Source organism: Puntigrus tetrazona, chromosome 4 (assembly GCF_018831695.1).
Source record: "Puntigrus tetrazona isolate hp1 chromosome 4, ASM1883169v1, whole genome shotgun sequence".
Taxonomy (NCBI): Eukaryota; Metazoa; Chordata; class Actinopteri; order Cypriniformes; family Cyprinidae; genus Puntigrus; species Puntigrus tetrazona.
The window spans coordinates 26556874-26577582 of NC_056702.1; the positions used below are offsets into that span (position 1 = coordinate 26556874).

Genomic DNA, 20709 nt, shown 5'->3' on the forward strand with positions numbered 1-20709 from the left:
CCTCAGATTGTGGAGGCAGCAGTGGCCTGTGATAAAGTAGCAGTGGCAGGCTGGAAACAACAGCAGAAGAGCATGAGGTGTATTGAAACAGCACAACAACATTGTGATATTGAAATTTAATGTAATTTTAAAATATATGACCTTGGTGGTGTGGAATCCACAACTGCATGCCTTGGACCCACCAAAGAGGGTGGTCTGTCCATGAGCTTGCAGGGGCATTTCTCAATCTGAAAATGTAAATTTTACTGTTTACTGATTTGGTCTGCACCATTGTCAGATGACCCCTTTTTCCAGCCTTGTTGTGTTTTGTCACTTTCTTTATCTACAAAGAGATCCCAAATGTAGTTGTAAAACCTTTGGTGTTTAGGTTCCCGTGCTCCAGTGTCACACCTGGACGGAACACGCTCAGAGACCCAAAAGGCGGACACACCTCTTCCCAACAGAACACAGTTCTACCAAGTTCTAATCTTTTCCATAATATAAGTGATTACTGTGAAATTGAGACCAATTTACTAATCGCACTGAGACCTTTCAAATGAAACCAAACATTCAAAAGTGAAGAACAATAGGTTCATAAGACACATGACATATAATGCCTTACTCCTAATTAACTTTAAACCAAGTATTTTGGGCAGAAGGAGGGGAAGCAGGAAGAGCAGAGGTGAAGAGGGTGTCATAAACACAACAGGGGTGGTGGTGTTGTTTGCTCTCTTTTGAAGTCCTTTTGTTCCTTTTGGATATCCCTTCTCAGATTAGTCTTATTGCATTTACAGGTTTTGATTCACCTCCTTATAATATAATGAGATACTGGTAACTTTACCTTCTAGTAGAGGTCATACCACTTCCGCTGCCGTGGTGCTGGTCTGTTGCCTCCAGAAGGCCATGCACCAGAACTTGCAAAAGCCCTCAACCTGGTCATCCACTGACATCACCCATGGCCTTGTGGGTCTTTGGCTTGGTACTCATCTAAACACAATTTGGAAGTAACTCTAAATAATTTTTACAAGTACTGGACAACTACACAGACAATTTCAATTTGTTTTTAATGATACAATTTATATATATACATACATACATATACATATATATATATATATATATATATATATATATATATATATATATATACATACATACATACATACATATATATATACATATATACATATATATATATATATATATATATATATATATATATATATATATATATATATATATATATATATATATATATATATATATATATACACACACATTCAAGGTAAATTAAATAATAGCACTCATTACAGCAAATGAAAATTATTTTACTACAAATAAATAATAAATAAACCTTGTTTTTAAAGTGTTACACTTTAATTATACAGTATTTGAACATTATTATTACTAAATGCACTTACAATAGAGGTAAGATTAGTTTTTGTTTAGTTTGAATAGTTACATCCAATTATGCCAATTTACTGTTATGTTAGTTACTACATTTAGTGTGTAATAATGACATCAAAAATAAAACGCATTGTTAATTCAGTTCAAAACTGTGGTTAAACGTATGTTTCTTCATAGTAACTACACTTTTGTAACTGCACGTTTATATATCTATGGTTAATTAATTTATTACTTTCCTTTGTCATTTAAAATGATTATGTTTAGCACTTGCATATGTGTTTATACAAATAGTAATCAATCTGCAAACACAAAACAGGATTACTACATTCACACTATAGCAAAACGACAAATTTTGATGAACTACTGTTTTTCACCCAAAATAAATATAATTTTTTTTGTTTAAATTACAGGCATATAAGAGTTTAATATGTGAGATTATAAACTATGAAACTATGCTAACAAAACACTTTTCCTACACTTCCACTATAGTAAATATTGCACATGCTAAATGTTTATGTTGTTTTTTTTTCAGTCAGATTTTTATGTATAGCAAAACTTTGTTTATACAGTTGAAACCTGATCTTCCAAAGAATAATAACAATAATAAAGAGATTACTACACTTTCACTACTGTACTTTACTGACTATGTCTTCAAGCATTTTTTTTACACTGCACGACAGTTTATACCGTTCGAGTAAAAAAAAAAAATCATGGAACGTAATAAGTAAGATTAAAGGCAAACAACACGACGACAAACACACGACAAAACACGTCATGGTTACTACACCACACGTCACTCAAGTCAAATCATTTAGAATTTCCCCGGGGAATTTAATGACAGTTGTAACGAACGCGAGATATAAAACGACTAAATGGAATTTAATAAGTAAGATTAAAGGCAAATTGCAATTATAGAGATGATGTTAAAAACTCGCTACGAAGTCATAGTTTTTAAATGCAAAACAAGAACGATGGACGAAAACGTAATGAATTATCAGTTCAAAAACATAGCAAACGGAGAGAAAAAAAACATTTAATACTTACTTTGTCGAATTATGCAATTTTCTTCTGTCTGTCGAATTGAAATCAGGATCATGTAAAGTCAGCTAAAACTAAGCAGTTTTATTCTCGCTGATCTCACTTGGAAACGCGATTGGCCGGTGCGTTCGGCAACGCGATTGGCTCTCGTCCATTCTCGCAACACAGAGCGATTGGCTCCCAACAATGGACAGCTCGCGCTCTGATTGGCTCCCAACAATGGACAGCTCGCGCCTGATTGGCTCCCAACAATGGACAGCTCGCGCCTGATTGGCTCCCGTCCATTCTCGGCGCGACGCGGTTGGCCGCTCGTCCATTGTCAAAATGGAAAGCGAGCTCGGCGATTGGACCGCGAAACACAGACGATCCTGCTCCAGGTAGAGCTATCCAGGCCCCGCCCAATCTGCCGGCTTGTTACTTGTTAGAATATAACGTATCCACAAAGCGCCGAGGTGAAGCCTGCAAAAACGGAATTGCGGAAGAGAGAGCAAAGACCGTGGAAGGTACAATTATCGGCGCCAAATACTAATGTCAAAGGGCAATCGCCATCCGTAGTTGGCAAGGTTCGCACCAGCACCGGATGAGGTGGCAAAAACATGGAGAGAAGATTGTTGCCTGTTGGCAAAAGCCTGCCGTGACCCGGATTCGACCGGGATTGCTGCGCCACAACGCAGAGTACTAACCACTATACGATCACGGCACGCCACTGAGCCTCAGTGGTGAGAAGGGCTGGAAGCATTGGTCCGGGGCAGAGAGGAGGAGAAAGAAAAAATAACACAGCCCTTTCTCTTCTGCATGCAGGCGAACACTCTGCCACGACTACGGAGATCAGGCTTCACATTGAGGACAAAGCAGGCTGAAAAGTGGATGGGGCATGGCGGCAACCAATCTAAGCACCCCCTGAAAGCGTTTTTTGACTGACTGCTGCCAAAAGATTCTTCATACAGGGTCTAAAACAGAGTCCAGAGGGCTAACCACTACACCATGTAACTCCTAGCTAGGCCAAGCTGGCTCAGAGACAACCAATTTGAAGTAACCCATTTGCTGAATTAACTGGTTCTTATTCATTGGCATTTAAGAGAGATGTGGGGCTATCCTCACTTTAAAGAGCTATTTTGTAAGTTTTGAGTCTTTTCAAAATGTGCGTTCTTTTCACGTTTCTTTAAGAACAATCTTGAGTAATAAGATGAGAGCATTGTTTAGAAGATGCTGGCCCTGCAGCAGGAGGCCGCCATTGATAAGACTGCCTTTCGCCCAAACAGGCACTTGAACCCTGACCTCAGATTAAAAGTCTGATGCTCTACCGACTGAGCTACCTGGGCTCAGACCACCAACTTGATACTCAGATCAACAAAGCGCCACAGCAGCCTGCAAAACAGGAATTGTGGAAGAGAGAGCAAAGACCGTGGAAGATGCAATTGGTCGCAACTCGTAGTCGGCAGGGTTCGAACCTGCGCGGGAGAGACCCCATGGATTTCAAGTCCATCGCCTTAACCTCTCGGCCACGACTACACCGACCTGCTGCCCTCCAGGTCCGTTGACTGCAGGAAGAAAGCAGAATAGACCGCCAGCGAGCTTCAGACACAATGTCCAGCTGAAGGGTGAGGTGGCAAATAGGAGTCTGAGGGCAAAAGACGGCGAGACCCGGATTGGAAGCGGGGTTGCTGCGCCACAACGCAGGGTACTGACCACTGAAGATGACGGCGTGCTACAGTCCAAGGGATTCAAAAAAGTCCCGCGACTTGTTTATGCAATGCAGCGGGCGGAACGCAAAAGCGTAGTCGGCAGGATTCGAACCTGCGCGGGGAGACCCCAATGGATTTCTAGTCCATCGCCTTAACCTCTCGGCCACGACTACTGCAACACAGAGTAGAGAGGGGTCCCACTGGGGGGGTTTCCATAGCACCGCACGTTTCCAGCCGTGTATAATGCAATCCAAGTGATGTTCCAAGTGCTTGAATCTACAAAGATAAGTCCGAATAAAACACCACAGTCCAGAAATGGTGATCGCCAGCAGATTTGTAAAGTGAAAGGCTGTTTGCTTGCCATGCTGCCTCTTTTATACCGTTTTTTCCTGTTTCCTGTCATGTGATCAGTCACATGTACACACGCCCAAATGCGTAAGAGGAAGAAATGGCCAAGACCACATGGAAACCTGGTAAAATTCAAAATACATCAAATCACACTGAGCAGGTTAAAACATGTAACCCTATGTACTACATGTAGCTGCTGTTCTTACTATGCCAAAATGTGACGACTAATTTGAACTAACCCAGTTACTTAATTAACTGGTTCTTATTATTTGGGATTTAAGACAGGTGTGGGGCTATCCTCACTTGAAAGAGTTTTTTGGAAAGCTGTGAGTCTTTTGAAAATGTGCAGTCTTCTTAAAAAATTTTTAAGAACAATCTTGAGGAATAAGATGAAAGCAATGTTTAGAAGATGCTGGCCCTGCAGCAGGAGGAACAGCGGTACCAACTAGGAGAACTGAGACTCACTCAGTTGACTTCATGAGCACTCTTTCCCAACGAGCTGACTCGGTGTGCCGAGCTAGGGATATGGAGGCCGCCATCAGTAGGATTGCCTCGCGCCTCTAACAGGGACTTGAACCCTGACCTCAGATTAAAAGTCTGATGCTCTACCGACTGAGCTACCCGGGCTCAGACCACCAACTTGATACTCGTATCAACAAAGCGCCGTTGTTCAACCTGCAAAACAGGAATTGTGGAAAGAGAGCAAAGACCGTGGAAGATGCAATTGGTCGCAACTCGTAGTCGGCAGGGTTCGAACCTGCGCGGGAGACACCAATGGATTTCAAGTCCATCGCCTTAACCTCTCGGCCACGACTACACCGACCTGCTGCCTCCAGGTCCGTTGACTGCAGGAAGAAAGCAGAATAGACCGCCAACGAGCTTCAGGCACAATGTCCAGCTGAAGGGTGAGGTGGCAAATAGGAGTCTGAGGGCAAAAGACGGCGAGACCCGGATTGAAGCGGGTTGCTGCGCCACAACGCAGGGTACTGACCACTGAAGATGACGGCGCATACAGTCCAAGGGATTCAAAAAAGTCCCGCGACTTGTTTCTTTTGAAAATGTGCATTCTTCTTAAAAAATTTTTTAAGAACAATCTTGAGGAATAAGATGAAAGCAATGTTTAGAAGATGCTTGCCCTGCAGCAGGAGGAACAGCGGTACTAACTAGGAGAACTGAGACTCACTCAGTTGACTTCATGAGCACTCTTTCCCAACGAGCTGACTCGGTGTGTGCCGAGCTAGGGATATGGAGGCCGCCATCAATAGGATTGCCTCGCCTCAACAGGGACTTGAACCCTGGACCTCAGATTAAAAGTCTGATGCTCTACCGACTGAGCTATCCAGGCTCCGCTCAATCTGCCGGCTTGTTACTTGTTAGTATATAACGATCCACAAAGCGCCGAGGTGAAGCCTGCAAAAACGGAATTGCGGAAGAGAGAGCAAAGACCGTGGAAGGTACAATTATCGGCACCAAATACTAAAGTCAAGGGGCAATCGCCATCCGTAGTTGGCAAGGTTCGCACCAGCACCGGATGAGGTGGCAAAAACATGGGAGAGAAGATCGTTGCCTGTTGGCAAAAGCCTGCCGTGACCCGGATTCGAACCGGGCTGCTGCGCCACAACGCAGAGTACTAACCACTATACGATCACGGCACGCCACTGAGCCTCAGTGGTGAGAAGGGCTGGAAGCATTGGTCCGGGGCAGAGAGGAGGAGAAAGAAAAAAATAACACAGCCCTTTCTCTTCTGCATGCAGGCGAACACTCTGCCACGACTACGGAGATCAGGCTTCACATTGAGGACAAAGCAGGCTGAAAAGTGGATGGGGTTTTTCAGTGCTGAGCCTGGAGTCCCACATGACTGCACTTTGCCGCCGCCCAGTTGACCGAAAACTTGATGGTTGCTAGCGATCCTGGGTGGCAAAACAGCTTCGTAGTAAGCCTCAGTACCCTTAAACTAAAGCACAATATCTCGGTTAATTCACCAACTTCATTTGTGTCAATTCACAGATTCAAGCCCTTAAAAATAGACGCCGCTCTGCGAAGGCAATGTTTGGACATGTCTGTAGCCAAGCAAGGGAATTAGCTCAAATGGTAGAGCGCCGCTTAGCATGCGAGAGGTAGTGGATCGATGCCCGCATTCTCCAAGCTTGGGTCCGCTTTTTAAGCTCACTTCCCTACAGAGACAGCCTGCGCATGACGGCAACCAATCTAAGCACCCCCTGAAAGCGTTTTTTGACTGACTGCTGCCAAAAGATTCTTCAGACAGGGTCTAAAACAGAGTCCAGAGGGCTAACCACTACACCATGTAACCCTAGCTAGGGCAAGCTTTGGGCTCAGAGACAACCAATTTGAAGTAACCCATTTGCTGAATTAACTGGTTCTTATTCTTTGGCATTTAAGAGAGATGTGGGGCTATCCTCACTTTAAAGAGCTATTTTGTAAGTTTTGAGTCTTTTCAAAAATGCACGCTTCTTTTCACGCTTCTTTAAGAACAATCTTGAGTAATAAGATGAGAGCATTGTTTAGAAGATGCTGGCCCTGCAGCAGGAGGCCGCCATCCATAGGACTGCCTTTCGCCCAAACAGGCACTTGAACCCTGGACCTCAGATTAAAAATCTGATGCTCTACCGACTGAGCTACCCGGCTCAGACCACCAACTTGATACTCAGATCAACAAAGCGCCACAGCAGCCTGCAAAACAGGAATTGTGGAAGAGAGAGCAAAGACCGTGGAAGATGCAATTGGTCGCAACTCGTAGTCGGCAGGGTTCGAACCTGCGCGGGGAGACCCCAATGGATTTCAAGTCCATCGCCTTAACCTCTCGGCCACGACTACACCGACCTGCTGCCCTCCAGGTCCGTTGACTGCAGGAAGAAAGCAGAATAGACCGCCAGCGAGCTTCAGACACAATGTCCAGCTGAAGGGTGAGGTGGCAAACAGGAGTCTGAGGGCAAAAGACGGCGAGACCCGGATTGAAGCGGGTTGCTGCGCCACAACGCAGGGTACTGACCACTGAAGATGACGGCGCGCTACAGTCCAAGGGATTCAAAAAAGTCCCGCGACTTGTTTATGCAATGCAGCGGGCGGAACGCAAAAGCGTAGTCGGCAGGATTCGAACTTGCGCGGGGAGACCCCAATGGATTTCTAGTCCATCGCCTTAACCACTCGGCCACGACTACTGCAACACCGAGTAGAGAGGGGTCCCACTGGGGGGGGTTTTCATAGCACCGCACGCTTCCAGCCGTATAATGCAATCCAAGTGATGTTCCAAGTGCTTGAATCTACAAAGATAAGTCCGAATAAAACACCACAGTCCAGAAATGGTGATCGCCAGCAGATTTGTAAAGTGAAAGGCTGTTTGCTTGCCATGCTGCCTCTTTTATACTGTTTTTTCCTGTTTCCTGTCATGTGATCAGTCACATGTACACACGTCCAAATGCGTAAGAGGAAGAAAATGGCCAAGACCACATGGAAACCTGGTAAAATTCAAAAATACATCAAATCACACTGAGCAGGTTAAAACATGTAACCCTATGTACTACATGTAGCTGCTGTTCTTACTATGCCAAAATGTGACGACTAATTTGAACTAACCCAGTTACTTAATTAACTGGTTCTTATTATTTGGGATTTAAGACAGGTGTGGGGCTATCCTCACTTGAAAGAGTTATTTGGAAAGCTGTGAGTCTTTTGAAAATGTGCATTCTTCTTAAAAAAATTTTTTAAGAACAATCTTGAGGAATAAGATGAAAGCAATGTTTAGAAGATGCTGGCCCTGCAGCAGGAGGAACAGCGGTACTAACTAGGAGAACTGAGACTCACTCAGTTGACTTCATGAGCACTCTTTCCCAACGAGCTGACTCGGTGTGCCGAGCTAGGGATATGGAGGCCGCCATCAATAGGATTGCCTCGCGCCCAAACAGGACTTGAACCCTGACCTCAGATTAAAAGTCTGATGCTCTACCGACTGAGCTATCCAGGCTCCGCCCAATCTGCCGGCTTGTTACTTGTTAGTATATAACGATCCACAAAGCGCCGAGGTGAAGCCTGCAAAACGGAATTGCGGAAGAGAGAGCAAAGACCGTGGAAGGTACAATTATCGCACCAAATACTAAAGTCAAAGGGGCAATCGCCATCCGTAGTTGGCAAGGTTCGCACCAGCACCGGATGAGGTGGCAAAAACATGGGAGAGAAGATCGCTGCCTGTTGGCAAAAGCCTGCCGTGACCCGGATTCGAACCGGGCTTGCTGCGCCACAACGCAGAGTACTAACCACTATACGATCACGGCACGCCACTGAGCCTCAGTGGTGAGAAGGGCTGGAAGCATTGGTCCGGGGCAGAGAGGAGGAGAAAGAAAAAAATAACACAGCCCTTTCTCTTCTGCATGCAGGCGAACACTCTGCCACGACTCACGGAGATCAGGCTTCACATTGAGGACAAAGCAGGCTGAAAAGTGGATGGGGTTTTTCAGTGCTGAGCCTGGAGTCCCACATGACTGCACTTTTGCCGCTTCTCGCCCAGTTGACCGAAAACTTGATGGTTGCTAGCGATCCTGGGTGGCAAAACAGCTTCGTAGTAAGCCTCAGTACCCTTAAACTAAAGCACAATATCTCGGTTAATTCACCAACTTCATTTGCTTCAATTCACAGATTCAAGCCCTTAAAAATAGACGCCGCTTCTGCGAAGGCAATGTTTGGACATGTCTGTAGCCAAGCAAGGGAATTAGCTCAAATGGTAGAGCGCCGCTAGCATGCGAGAGGTAGTGGATCGATGCCCGCATTCTCCAAGCTTGGGTCCGCTCTTTTAAGCTCACTTCCCTACAGAGACAGCCTGCGCATGACGGCAACCAATCTAAGCACCCCTGAAAGCGTTTTTTGACTGACTGCTGCCAAAAGATTCTTCAGACAGGGTCTAAAACAGAGTCCAGAGGGCTAACCACTACACCATGTAACCCTAGCTAGGGCCGCTTTGGGCTCAGAGACAACCAATTTGAAGTAACCCATTTGCTGAATTAACTGGTTCTTATTCTTTGGCATTTAAGAGAGATGTGGGGCTATCCTCACTTTAAAGAGCTATTTTGTAAGTTTTGAGTCTTTTCAAAATGCACGCTTTTTTCACGCTTTCTTTAAGAACAATCTTGAGTAATAAGATGAGAGCATTGTTTAGAAGATGCTGGCCCTGCAGCAGGAGGCCGCCATCCATAGGACTGCCTTTCGCCCAAACAGGCACTTGAACCCTGGACCTCAGATTAAAATTCTGATGCTCTACCGACTGAGCTACCCGGCTCAGACTCAGACTCACCAACTTGATACTCGATCAACAAAGCGCCACAGCAGCCTGCAAAACAGGAATTGTGGAAGAGAGAGCAAAGACCGTGGAAGATGCAATTGGTCGCAACTCGTAGTCGGCAGGGTTCGAACCTGCGCGGGAGACCCCAATGGATTTCAAGTCCATCGCCTTAACCTCTCGGCCACGACTACACCGACCTGCTGCCCTCCAGGTCCGCTGACTGCAGGAAGAAAGCAGAATAGACCGCCAGCGAGCTTCAGACACAATGTCCAGCTGAAGGGTGAGGTGGCAACAGGAGTCTGAGGGCAAAAGACGGCGAGACCCGGATTGAAGCGGGTTGCTGCGCCACAACGCAGGGTACTGACCACTGAAGATGACGGCGCGCAGTCCAAGGGATTCAAAAAAGTCCCGCGACTTGTTTATGCAATGCAGCGGGCGGAACGCAAAAGCGTAGTCGGCAGGATTCGAACTTGCGCGGAGAGACCCCAATGGATTTCTAGTCCATCGCCTTAACCACTCGGCCACGACTACTGCAACACCGAGTAGAGAGGGGTCCCACTGGGGGTTTCCATAGCACCGCACGCTTCCAGCCGTATAATGCAATCCAAGTGATGTTCCAAGTGCTTGAATCTACAAAGATAAGTCCGAATAAAACACCACAGTCCAGAAATGGTGATCGCCAGCAGATTTGTAAAGTGAAAGGCTGTTTGCTTGCCATGCTGCCTCTTTTATACCGTTTTTTCCTGTTTCCTGTCATGTGATCAGTCACATGTACACACGTCCAAATGCGTAAGAGGAAGAAAATGGCCAAGACCACATGGAAACCTGGTAAAATTCAAAAATACATCAAATCACACTGAGCAGGTTAAAACATGTAACCCTATGTACTACATGTAGCTGCTGTTCTTACTATGCCAAAATGTGACGACTAATTTGAACTAACCCAGTTACTTAATTAACTGGTTCTTATTATTTGGGATTTAAGACAGGTGTGGGGCTATCCTCACTTGAAAGAGTTATTTGGAAAGCTGTGAGTCTTTTGAAAATGTGCATTCTTCTTAAAAATTTTTTAAGAACAATCTTGAGGAATAAGATGAAAGCAATGTTTAGAAGATGCTGGCCCTGCAGCAGGAGGAACAGCGGTACTAACTAGGAGAACTGAGACTCACTCAGTTGACTTCATGAGCACTCTTTCCCAACGAGCTGACTCGGTGTGCCGAGCTAGGGATATGGAGGCCGCCATCAATAGGATTGCCTCGCGCCCGAACAGGACTTGAACCCTGACCTCAGATTAAAAGTCTGATGCTCTACCGACTGAGCTATCCAGGCTCGCCCAATCTGCCGGGCTTGTTACTTGTTAGTATATAACGATCCACAAAGCGCCGAGGTGAAGCCTGCAAAAACGGAATTGCGGAAGAGAGAGCAAAGACCGTGGAAGGTACAATTATCGCACCAAATACTAAAGTCAAAGGGCAATCGCCATCCGTAGCTGGCAAGGTTCGCACCAGCACCGGATGAGGTGGCAAAAACATGGGAGAGAAGATCGCTGCCTGTTGGCAAAAGCTCGCCGTGACCCGGATTCGAACCGGGGTTGCTGCGCCACAACGCAGAGTACTAACCACTATACGATCACGGCACGCCACTGAGCCTCAGTGGTGAGAAGGGCTGGAAGCATTGGTCCGGGGCAGAGAGGAGGAGAAAGAAAAAATAACACAGCCCTTTCTCTTCTGCATGCAGGCGAACACTCTGCCACGACTACGGAGATCAGGCTTCACATTGAGGACAAAGCAGGCTGAAAAGTGGATGGGGTTTTTCAGTGCTGAGCCTGGAGTCCCACATGACTGCACTTTTGCCGCTTCTCGCCCAGTTGACCTAAAACTTGATGGTTGCTAGCGATCCTGGGTGGCAAAACAGCTTCGTAGTAAGCCTCAGTAACCCTTTAAACTAAAGCACAATATCTCGGTTAATTCACCAACTTCATTTGCTTCAATTCACAGATTCAAGCCCTTAAAAAATAGACGCCGCTTCTGCGAAGGCAATGTTTGGACATGTCTGTAGCCAAGCAAGGGGAATTAGCTCAAATGGTAGAGCGCCGCTTAGCATGCGAGGTAGTCGATGCGTGATTCTCCAAGGATTGGATCGGCCCGCATCCTCCAAGCTTGGGTCCGCTTTAAGCTCACTTCCCTACAGAGACAGCCTGCGCATGACGGCAACCAATCTAAGCACCCCTGAAAGCGTTTTTTGACTGACTGCTGCCAAAAGATTCTTCAGACAGGGTCTAAAACAGAGTCCAGAGGGCTAACCACTACACCATGTAACCCTAGCTAGGGCCGCTTTGGGCTCAGAGACAACCAATTTGAAGTAACCCATTTGCTGAATTAACTGGTTCTTATTCTTTGGCATTTAAGAGAGATGTGGGGCTATCCTCACTTTAAAGAGCTATTTTGTAAGTTTTGAGTCTTTTCAAAAATGCGCGTTCTTTTCACGCTTTCTTTAAGAACAATCTTGAGTAATAAGATGAGAGCATTGTTTAGAAGATGCTGGCCCTGCAGCAGGAGGCCGCCATCGATAGGACTGCCTTTCGCCCAAACAGGCACTTGAACCCTGGACCTCAGATTAAAAGTCTGATGCTCTACCGACTGAGCTACCCGGCTCAGACCACCAACTTGATACTCAGATCAACAAAGCGCCACAGCAGCCTGCAAAACAGGAATTGTGGAAGAGAGAGCAAAGACCGTGGAAGATGCAATTGGTCGCAACTCGTAGTCGGCAGGGTTCGAACCTCGCGCGGGAGACCCCAATGGATTTCAAGTCCATCGCCTTAACTCTCTCGCCACGACTACACCGACCTGCTGCCCTCCAGGTCCGCTGACTGCAGGAAGAAAGCAGAATAGACCGCCAGCGAGCTTCAGACACAATGTCCAGCTGAAGGGTGAGGTGGCAACAGGAGTCTGAGGGCAAAAGACGGCGAGACCCGGATTGAAGCGGGTTGCTGCGCGCCACAACGCAGGGTACTGACCACTGAAGATGACGGCGCGCTACAGTCCAAGGGATTCAAAAAGTCCCGCGACTTGTTTATGCAATGCAGCGGGCGGAACGCAAAAAGCGTAGTCGGCAGGATTCGAACCTGCGCGGGAGACCCCAATGGATTTCTAGTCCATCGCCTTAACCACTCGCCACGACTACTGCAACACCGAGTAGAGAGGGGTCCCACTGGGGGGTTTCATAGCACCGCACGCTTCCAGCCGTATAATGCAATCCAAGTGATGTTCCAAGTGCTTGAATCTACAAAGATAAGTCCGAATAAAACACCACAGTCCAGAAATGGTGATCGCCAGCAGATTTGTAAAGTGAAAGGCTGTTTGCTTGCCATGCTGCCTCTTTTATACCGTTTTTTCCTGTTTCCTGTCATGTGATCAGTCACATGTACACACGCCCAAATGCGTAAGAGGAAGAAAATGGCCAAGACCACATGGAAACCTGGTAAAATTCAAAATACATCAAATCACACTGAGCAGGTTAAAACATGTAACCCTATGTACTACATGTAGCTGCTGTTCTTACTATGCCAAAATGTGACGACTAATTTGAACTAACCCAGTTACTTAATTAACTGGTTCTTATTATTTGGGATTTAAGACAGGTGTGGGGCTATCCTCACTTGAAAGAGTTATTTGGAAAGCTGTGAGTCTTTTGAAAATGTGCATTCTTCTTAAAAAAATTTTTTAAGAACAATCTTGAGGAATAAGATGAAAGCAATGTTTAGAAGATGCTGGCCCTGCAGCAGGAGGAACAGCGGTACTAACTAGGAGAACTGAGACTCACTCAGTTGACTTCATGAGCACTCTTTCCCAACGAGCTGACTCGGTGTGCCGAGCTAGGGATATGGAGGCCGCCATCAATAGGATTGCTCTCGCCCAACAGGACTTGAACCCTGACCTCAGATTAAAAGTCTGATGCTCTACCGACTGAGCTATCCAGGCGGCTCCCACCAACTTGATACTCGTATCAACAAAGCGCCAACCTGCAAAACAGGAATTGTGGAACGAGAGCAAAGACCGTGGAAGATGCAATTGGTCGCAGGCGCGGGAGACATTCCACTGCAGAACTCCTGGCTGTGTGTCGAAAAACTTTTTTTTTAAGCTTCAGGCACAATGTCCAGCTGAAGGGTGAGGTGGCAAATAGGAGCACTCGCTTCCCAACGAGGGCAAAACGGCGAGACCCGCGCCCAACAGGGACTTGAACCCTGACCTCAGATTAAAAGTCTGATGCTCTACCGACTGAGCTATCCAGGCTCCGCTCAATCTGCCGGCTTGTTACTTGTTAGTATATAACGATCCACAAAGCGCCGAGGTGAAGCCTGCAAAAACGGAATTGCGGAAGAGAGAGCAAAGACCGTGGAAGGTACAATTATCGCACCAAATACTAAAGTCAAAGGGCAATCGCCATCCGTAGTTGGCAAGGTTCGCACCAGCACCGGATGAGGTGGCAAAAACATGGGAGAGAAGATCGCTGCCTGTTGGCAAAAGCCGCCGTGACCCGGATTCGAACCGGGTTGCTGCGCCACAACGCAGAGTACTAACCACTATACGATCACGGCACGCCACTGAGCCTCAGTGGTGAGAAGGGCTGGAAGCATTGGTCCGGGCAGAGAGGAGGAGAAAGAAAAAAAAATAACACAGCCCTTTCTCTTCTGCATGCAGGCGAACACTCTGCCACGACTACGGAGATCAGGCTTCACATTGAGGACAAAGCAGGCTGAAAAGTGGATGGGGTTTTTCAGTGCTGAGCCTGGAGTCCCACATGACTGCACTTTTGCCGCTTCTCGCCCAGTTGACCGAAAACTTGATGGTTGCTAGCGATCCTGGGTGGCAAAACAGCTTCGTAGTAAGCCTCAGTACCCTTTAAACTAAAGCACAATATCTCGGTTAATTCACCAACTTCATTTGCTTCAATTCACAGATTCAAGCCCTTAAAAATAGACGCCGCCTCTGCGAAGGCAATGTTTGGACATGTCTGTAGCCAAGCAAGGGGAATTAGCTCAAATGGTAGAGCGCCGCTTAGCATGCGAGAGGTAGTGGATCGATGCCCGCATTCTCCAAGCTTGGGTCCGCTCTTTTAAGCTCACTTCCCTACAGAGACAGCCTGCGCATGACGGCAACCAATCTAAGCACCCCTGAAAGCGTTTTTTGACTGACTGCTGCCAAAAGATTCTTCAGACAGGGTCTAAAACAGAGTCCAGAGGGCTAACCACTACACCATGTAACCCTAGCTAGGGCCGCTTTGGGCTCAGAGACAACCAATTTGAAGTAACCCATTTGCTGAATTAACTGGTTCTTATTCTTTGGCATTTAAGAGAGATGTGGGGCTATCCTCACTTTAAAGAGCTATTTTGTAAGTTTTGAGTCTTTTCAAAATGCGCGTTTTTTCACGCTTCTTTAAGAACAATCTTGAGTAATAAGATGAGAGCATTGTTTAGAAGATGCTGGCCCTGCAGCAGGAGGCCGCCATCCATAGGACTGCCTTTCGCCCAAACAGGCACTTGAACCCTGGACCTCAGATTAAAAATCTGATGCTCTACCGACTGAGCTACCCGGCTCAGACCACCAACTTGATACTCAGATCAACAAAGCGCCACAGCAGCCTGCAAAACAGGAATTGTGGAAGAGAGAGCAAAGACCGTGGAAGATGCAATTGGTCGCAACTCGTAGTCGGCAGGGTTCGAACTCTGCGCGGGAGACCCTAATGGATTTCAAGTCCATCGCCTTAACCTCTCGGCCACGACTACACCGACCTGCTGCCCTCCAGGTCCGCTGACTGCAGGAAGAAAGCAGAATAGACCGCCAGCGAGCTTCAGACACAATGTCCAGCTGAAGGGTGAGGTGGCAACAGGAGTCTGAGGGCAAAAGACGGCGAGACCCGGATTGAAGCGGGGTTGCTGCGCCACAACGCAGGGTACTGACCACTGAAGATGACGGCGTGCTACAGTCCAAGGGATTCAAAAAGTCCCGCGACTTGTTTATGCAATGCAGCGGGCGGAACGCAAAAGCGTAGTCGGCAGGATTCGAACCCGCGCGGGAGACCCCAATGGATTTCTAGTCCATCGCCTTAACCACTCGCCACGACTACTGCAACACCGATAGAGAGGGGTCCCACTGGGGGTTTCATAGCACCGCACGCTTCCAGCCGTATAATGCAATCCAAGTGATGTTCCAAGTGCTTGAATCTACAAAGATAAGTCCGAATAAAACACCACAGTCCAGAAATGGTGATCGCCAGCAGATTTGTAAAGTGAAAGGCTGTTTGCTTGCCATGCTGCCTCTTTTTATACCGTTTTTTCCTGTTTCCTGTCATGTGATCAGTCACATGTACACACGCCCAAATGCGTAAGAGGAAGAAATGGCCAAGACCACATGGAAACCTGGTAAAATTCAAAAATACATCAAATCACACTGAGCAGGTTAAAACATGTAACCCTATGTACTACATGTAGCTGCTGTTCTTACTATGCCAAAATGTGACGACTAATTTGAACTAACCCAGTTACTTAATTAACTGGTTCTTATTATTTGGGATTTAAGACAGGTGTGGGGCTATCCTCACTTGAAAGAGTTATTTGGAAAGCTGTGAGTCTTTTGAAAATGTGCATTCTTCTTAAAAATTTTTTTAAGAACAATCTTGAGGAATAAGATGAAAGCAATGTTTAGAAGATGCTGGCCCTGCAGCAGGAGGAACAGCGGTACTAACTAGGAGAACTGAGACTCACTCAGTTGACTTCATGAGCACTCTTTCCCAACGAGCTGACTCGGTGTGCCGAGCTAGGGATATGGAGGCCGCCATCAATAGGATTGCCTCGCGCCCCAACAGGACTTGAACCCTGACCTCAGATTAAAAGTCTGATGCTCTACCGACTGAGCTATCCAGGCCCGCCTCAATCTGCCGGCTTGTTACTTGTTAGTATATAACGATCCACAAAGCGCCGAGGTGAAGCCTGCAAAAACGGAATTGCGGAAGAGAGAGCAAAGACCGTGGAAGGTACAATTATCGCACCAAATACTAAAGTCAAAGGGCAATCGCCATCCGTAGTTGGCAAGGTTCGCACCAGCACCGGATGAGGTGGCAAAAACATGGGAGAGAAGATCGCTGCCTGTTGGCAAAAGCCTGCCGTGACCCGGATTCGAACCGGGGCTGCTGCGCCACAACGCAGAGTACTAACCACTATACGATCACGGCACGCCACTGAGCCTCAGTGGTGAGAAGGGCTGGAAGCATTGGTCCGGGGCAGAGAGGAGGAGAAAGAAAAAAAAAATAAATAACACAGCCCTTTCTCTTCTGCATGCAGGCGAACACTCTGCCACGACTACGGAGATCAGGCTTCACATTGAGGACAAAGCAGGCTGAAAAGTGGATGGGGTTTTTCAGTGCTGAGCCTGGAGTCCCACATGACTGCACTTTTGCCGCTTCTCGCCCAGTTGACCTAAAACTTGATGGTTGCTAGCGATCCTGGGTGGCAAAACAGCTTCGTAGTAAGCCTCAGTACCCTTTAAACTAAAGCACAATATCTCGGTTAATTCACCAACTTCATTTGCGTCAATTCACAGATTCAAGCCCTTAAAAATAGACGCCGCTTCCTGCGAAGGCAATGTTTGGACATGTCTGTAGCTAAGCAAGGGGAATTAGCTCAAATGGTAGAGCGCCGCTTAGCATGCGAGAGGTAGTGGATCGATGCCCGCATTCTCCAAGCTTGGGTCCGCTCTTTAAGCTCACTTCCCTACAGAGACAGCCTGCGCATGACGGCAACCAATCTAAGCACCCCCTGAAAGCGTTTTTTGACTGACTGCTGCCAAAAGATTCTTCAGACAGGGTCTAAAACAGAGTCCAGAGGGCTAACCACTACACCATGTAACCCTAGCTAGGGCCGCTTTGGGCTCAGAGACAACCAATTTGAAGTAACCCATTTGCTGAATTAACTGGTTCTTATTCTTTGGCATTTAAGAGAGATGTGGGGCTATCCTCACTTTAAAGAGCTATTTTGTAAGTTTTGAGTCTTTTCAAAATGCGCGTTTCTTTTCACGCTTTCTTTAAGAACAATCTTGAGTAATAAGATGAGAGCATTGTTTAGAAGATGCTGGCCCTGCAGCAGGAGGCCGCCATCGATAGGACTGCCTTTCGCCCAAACAGGCACTTGAACCCTGGACCTCAGATTAAAAATTCTGATGCTCTACCGACTGAGCTACCCGGCTCAGACCACCAACTTGATACTCAGATCAACAAAGCGCCAACAGCAGCCTGCAAAACAGGAATTGTGGAGAGAGAGCAAAGACCGTGGAAGATGCAATTGGTCGCAACTCGTAGTCGGCAGGGTTCGAACCTGCGCGGGAGACCCTAATGGATTTCAAGTCCATCGCCTTAACCTCTCGGCCACGACTACACCGACCTGCTGCCCTCCAGGTCCGTTGACTGCAGGAAGAAAGCAGAATAGACCGCCAGCGAGCTTCAGACACAATGTCCAGCTGAAGGGTGAGGTGGCAAATAGGAGTCTGAGGGCAAAAGACGGCGAGACCCGGATTGAAGCGGGTTGCTGCGCCACAACGCAGGGTACTGACCACTGAAGATGACGGCGTGCTACAGTCCAAGGGATTCAAAAAAGTCCCGCGACTTGTTTATGCAATGCAGCGGGCGGAACGCAAAAGCGTAGTCGGCAGGATTCGAACTTGCGCGGGGAGACCCCAATGGATTTCTAGTCCATCGCCTTAACCACTCGCCACGACTACTGCAACACCGAGTAGAGAGGGGTCCCACTGGGGGTTTCATAGCACCGCACGCTTCCAGCCGTGTATAATGCAATCCAAGTGATGTTCCAAGTGCTTGAATCTACAAAGATAAGTCCGAATAAAACACCACAGTCCAGAAATGGTGATCGCCAGCAGATTTGTAAAGTGAAAGGCTGTTTGCTTGCCATGCTGCCTCTTTTATACCGTTTTTTCCTGTTTCCTGTCATGTGATCAGTCACATGTACACACGCCCAAATGCGTAAGAGGAAGAAATGGCCAAGACCACATGGAAACCTGGTAAAATTCAAAAATACATCAAATCACACTGAGCAGGTTAAAACATGTAACCCTATGTACTACATGTAGCTGCTGTTCTTACTATGCCAAAATGTGACGACTAATTTGAACTAACCCAGTTACTTAATTAACTGGTTCTTATTATTTGGGATTTAAGACAGGTGTGGGGCTATCCTCACTTGAAAGAGTTATTTGGAAAGCTGTGAGTCTTTTGAAAATGTGCATTCTTCTTAAAAATTTTTTTAAGAACAATCTTGAGGAATAAGATGAAAGCAATGTTTAGAAGATGCTGGCCCTGCAGCAGGAGGAACAGCGGTACTAACTAGGAGAACTGAGACTCACTCAGTTGACTTCATGAGCACTCTTTCCCAACGAGCTGACTCGGTGTGCCGAGCTAGGGATATGGAGGCCGCCATCAATAGGATTGCCTCGCGCCCGAACAGGGACTTGAACCCTGACCTCAGATTAAAAGTCTGATGCTCTACCGACTGAGCTATCCAGGCTCCGCCCAATCTGCCGGCTTGTTACTTGTTAGTATATAACGATCCACAAAGCGCCGAGGTGAAGCCTGCAAAAACGGAATTGCGGAAGAGAGAGCAAAGACCGTGGAAGGTACAATTATCGCACCAAATACTAAAGTCAGCGGGCAATCGCCATCCGTAGCTGGCAAGGTTCGCACCAGCACCGGATGAGGTGGCAAAAACATGGGAGAGAAGATCGCTGCCTGTTGGCAAAAGCTCGCCGTGACCCGGATTCGAACCGGGATTGCTGCGCCACAACGCAGAGTACTAACCACTATACGATCACGGCACGCCACTGAGCCTCAGTGGTGAGAAGGGCTGGAAGCATTGGTCCGGGGCAGAGAGGAGGAGAAAGAAAAAAATAACACAGCCCTTTCTCTTCTGCATGCAGGCGAACACTCTGCCACGACTCACGGAGATCAGGCTTCACATTGAGGACAAAGCAGGCTGAAAAGTGGATGGGGTTTTTCAGTGCTGAGCCTGGAGTCCCACATGACTGCACTTTTGCCGCCGCCCAGTTGACCGAAAAACTTGATGGTTGCTAGCGATCCTGGGTGGCAAAGCTTCGTAGTAAGCCTCAGTACCCTTTAAACTAAAGCACAATATCTCGACTGCCAACTGCCAAAAGATTCAAGCTTCATAATGTTTGCAAGCATATTGACATGTCTAAAAATAGGACGCTGCTCTGCGTAAGGCAATGTTTGGACATGTCAGAGGGGAATTAGCCAGAGCGCCGCTAGCATGCGAGAGGTAGTGGATCGATGCCCGCATTCTCCAAGCTTGGGTCCGCTCTTTTAAGCCACTTCCTACAGAGAAGCCTCGCATGACGGCAACCAATCTAAGCACCCCTGAAAGCGTTTTTTGACTGACTGCTGCCAAAAGATTCTTCATACAGGGTCTAAAACAGAGTCCAGAGGGCTAACCACTACACCATGTAACCCTAGCTAGGCCGTTTGGGCTCAGAGACAACCAATTTGAAGTAACCCATTTGCTGAATTAACTGGTTCTTATTCATTGGCATTTAAGAGAGATGTGGGGCTATCCTCACTTTAAAGAGCTATTTTGTAAGTTTTGAGTCTTTTCAAAATGCACGTTTTTTCACGCTTCTTTAAGAACAATCTTGAGTAATAAGATGAGAGCATTGTTTAGAAGATGCTGGCCCTGCAGCAGGAGGCCGCCATTGATAGGACTGCCTTTCGCCCAAACAGGCACTTGAACCCTGGACCTCAGATTAAAAGTCTGATGCTCTACCGACTGAGCTACCTGGGCTCAGACCACCAACTTGATACTCGTGATCAACAAAGCGCCACAGCAGCCTGCAAACAGGAATTGTGGAAGAGAGAGCAAAGACCGTGGAAGATGCAATTGGT

The 20709-nt window shown here is 47.0% G+C and overlaps 9 non-coding genes across 9 annotated transcripts; all 9 read right to left on the reverse strand.

Annotated features, from left to right (window-relative positions):
• Positions 1 to 3854: 3854 nt before the first annotated feature.
• trnas-uga lies at positions 3855 to 3936 on the reverse strand. The gene has a single exon. It is a non-coding gene; the product is annotated as a tRNA-Ser (tRNA).
• A 264-nt stretch (positions 3937 to 4200) lies between these two features.
• trnas-aga lies at positions 4201 to 4282 on the reverse strand. The gene has a single exon. It is a non-coding gene; the product is annotated as a tRNA-Ser (tRNA).
• Positions 4283 to 5193: 911 nt separating this feature from the next.
• On the reverse strand, positions 5194 to 5274 carry trnas-uga. Its single transcript has one exon. It is a non-coding gene; the product is annotated as a tRNA-Ser (tRNA).
• A 1936-nt stretch (positions 5275 to 7210) lies between these two features.
• Positions 7211 to 7292, reverse strand: trnas-uga. The gene has a single exon. It is a non-coding gene; the product is annotated as a tRNA-Ser (tRNA).
• Positions 7293 to 7554: 262 nt separating this feature from the next.
• On the reverse strand, positions 7555 to 7636 carry trnas-aga. The gene has a single exon. It is a non-coding gene; the product is annotated as a tRNA-Ser (tRNA).
• Positions 7637 to 9857: 2221 nt separating this feature from the next.
• On the reverse strand, positions 9858 to 9938 carry trnas-uga. Its single transcript has one exon. It is a non-coding gene; the product is annotated as a tRNA-Ser (tRNA).
• Positions 9939 to 10196: 258 nt separating this feature from the next.
• On the reverse strand, positions 10197 to 10278 carry trnas-aga. Its single transcript has one exon. It is a non-coding gene; the product is annotated as a tRNA-Ser (tRNA).
• Positions 10279 to 12853: 2575 nt separating this feature from the next.
• On the reverse strand, positions 12854 to 12933 carry trnas-aga. Its single transcript has one exon. It is a non-coding gene; the product is annotated as a tRNA-Ser (tRNA).
• Positions 12934 to 18097: 5164 nt separating this feature from the next.
• trnas-uga lies at positions 18098 to 18178 on the reverse strand. Its single transcript has one exon. It is a non-coding gene; the product is annotated as a tRNA-Ser (tRNA).
• Between the last annotated feature and the right edge of the window lie 2531 nt (positions 18179 to 20709).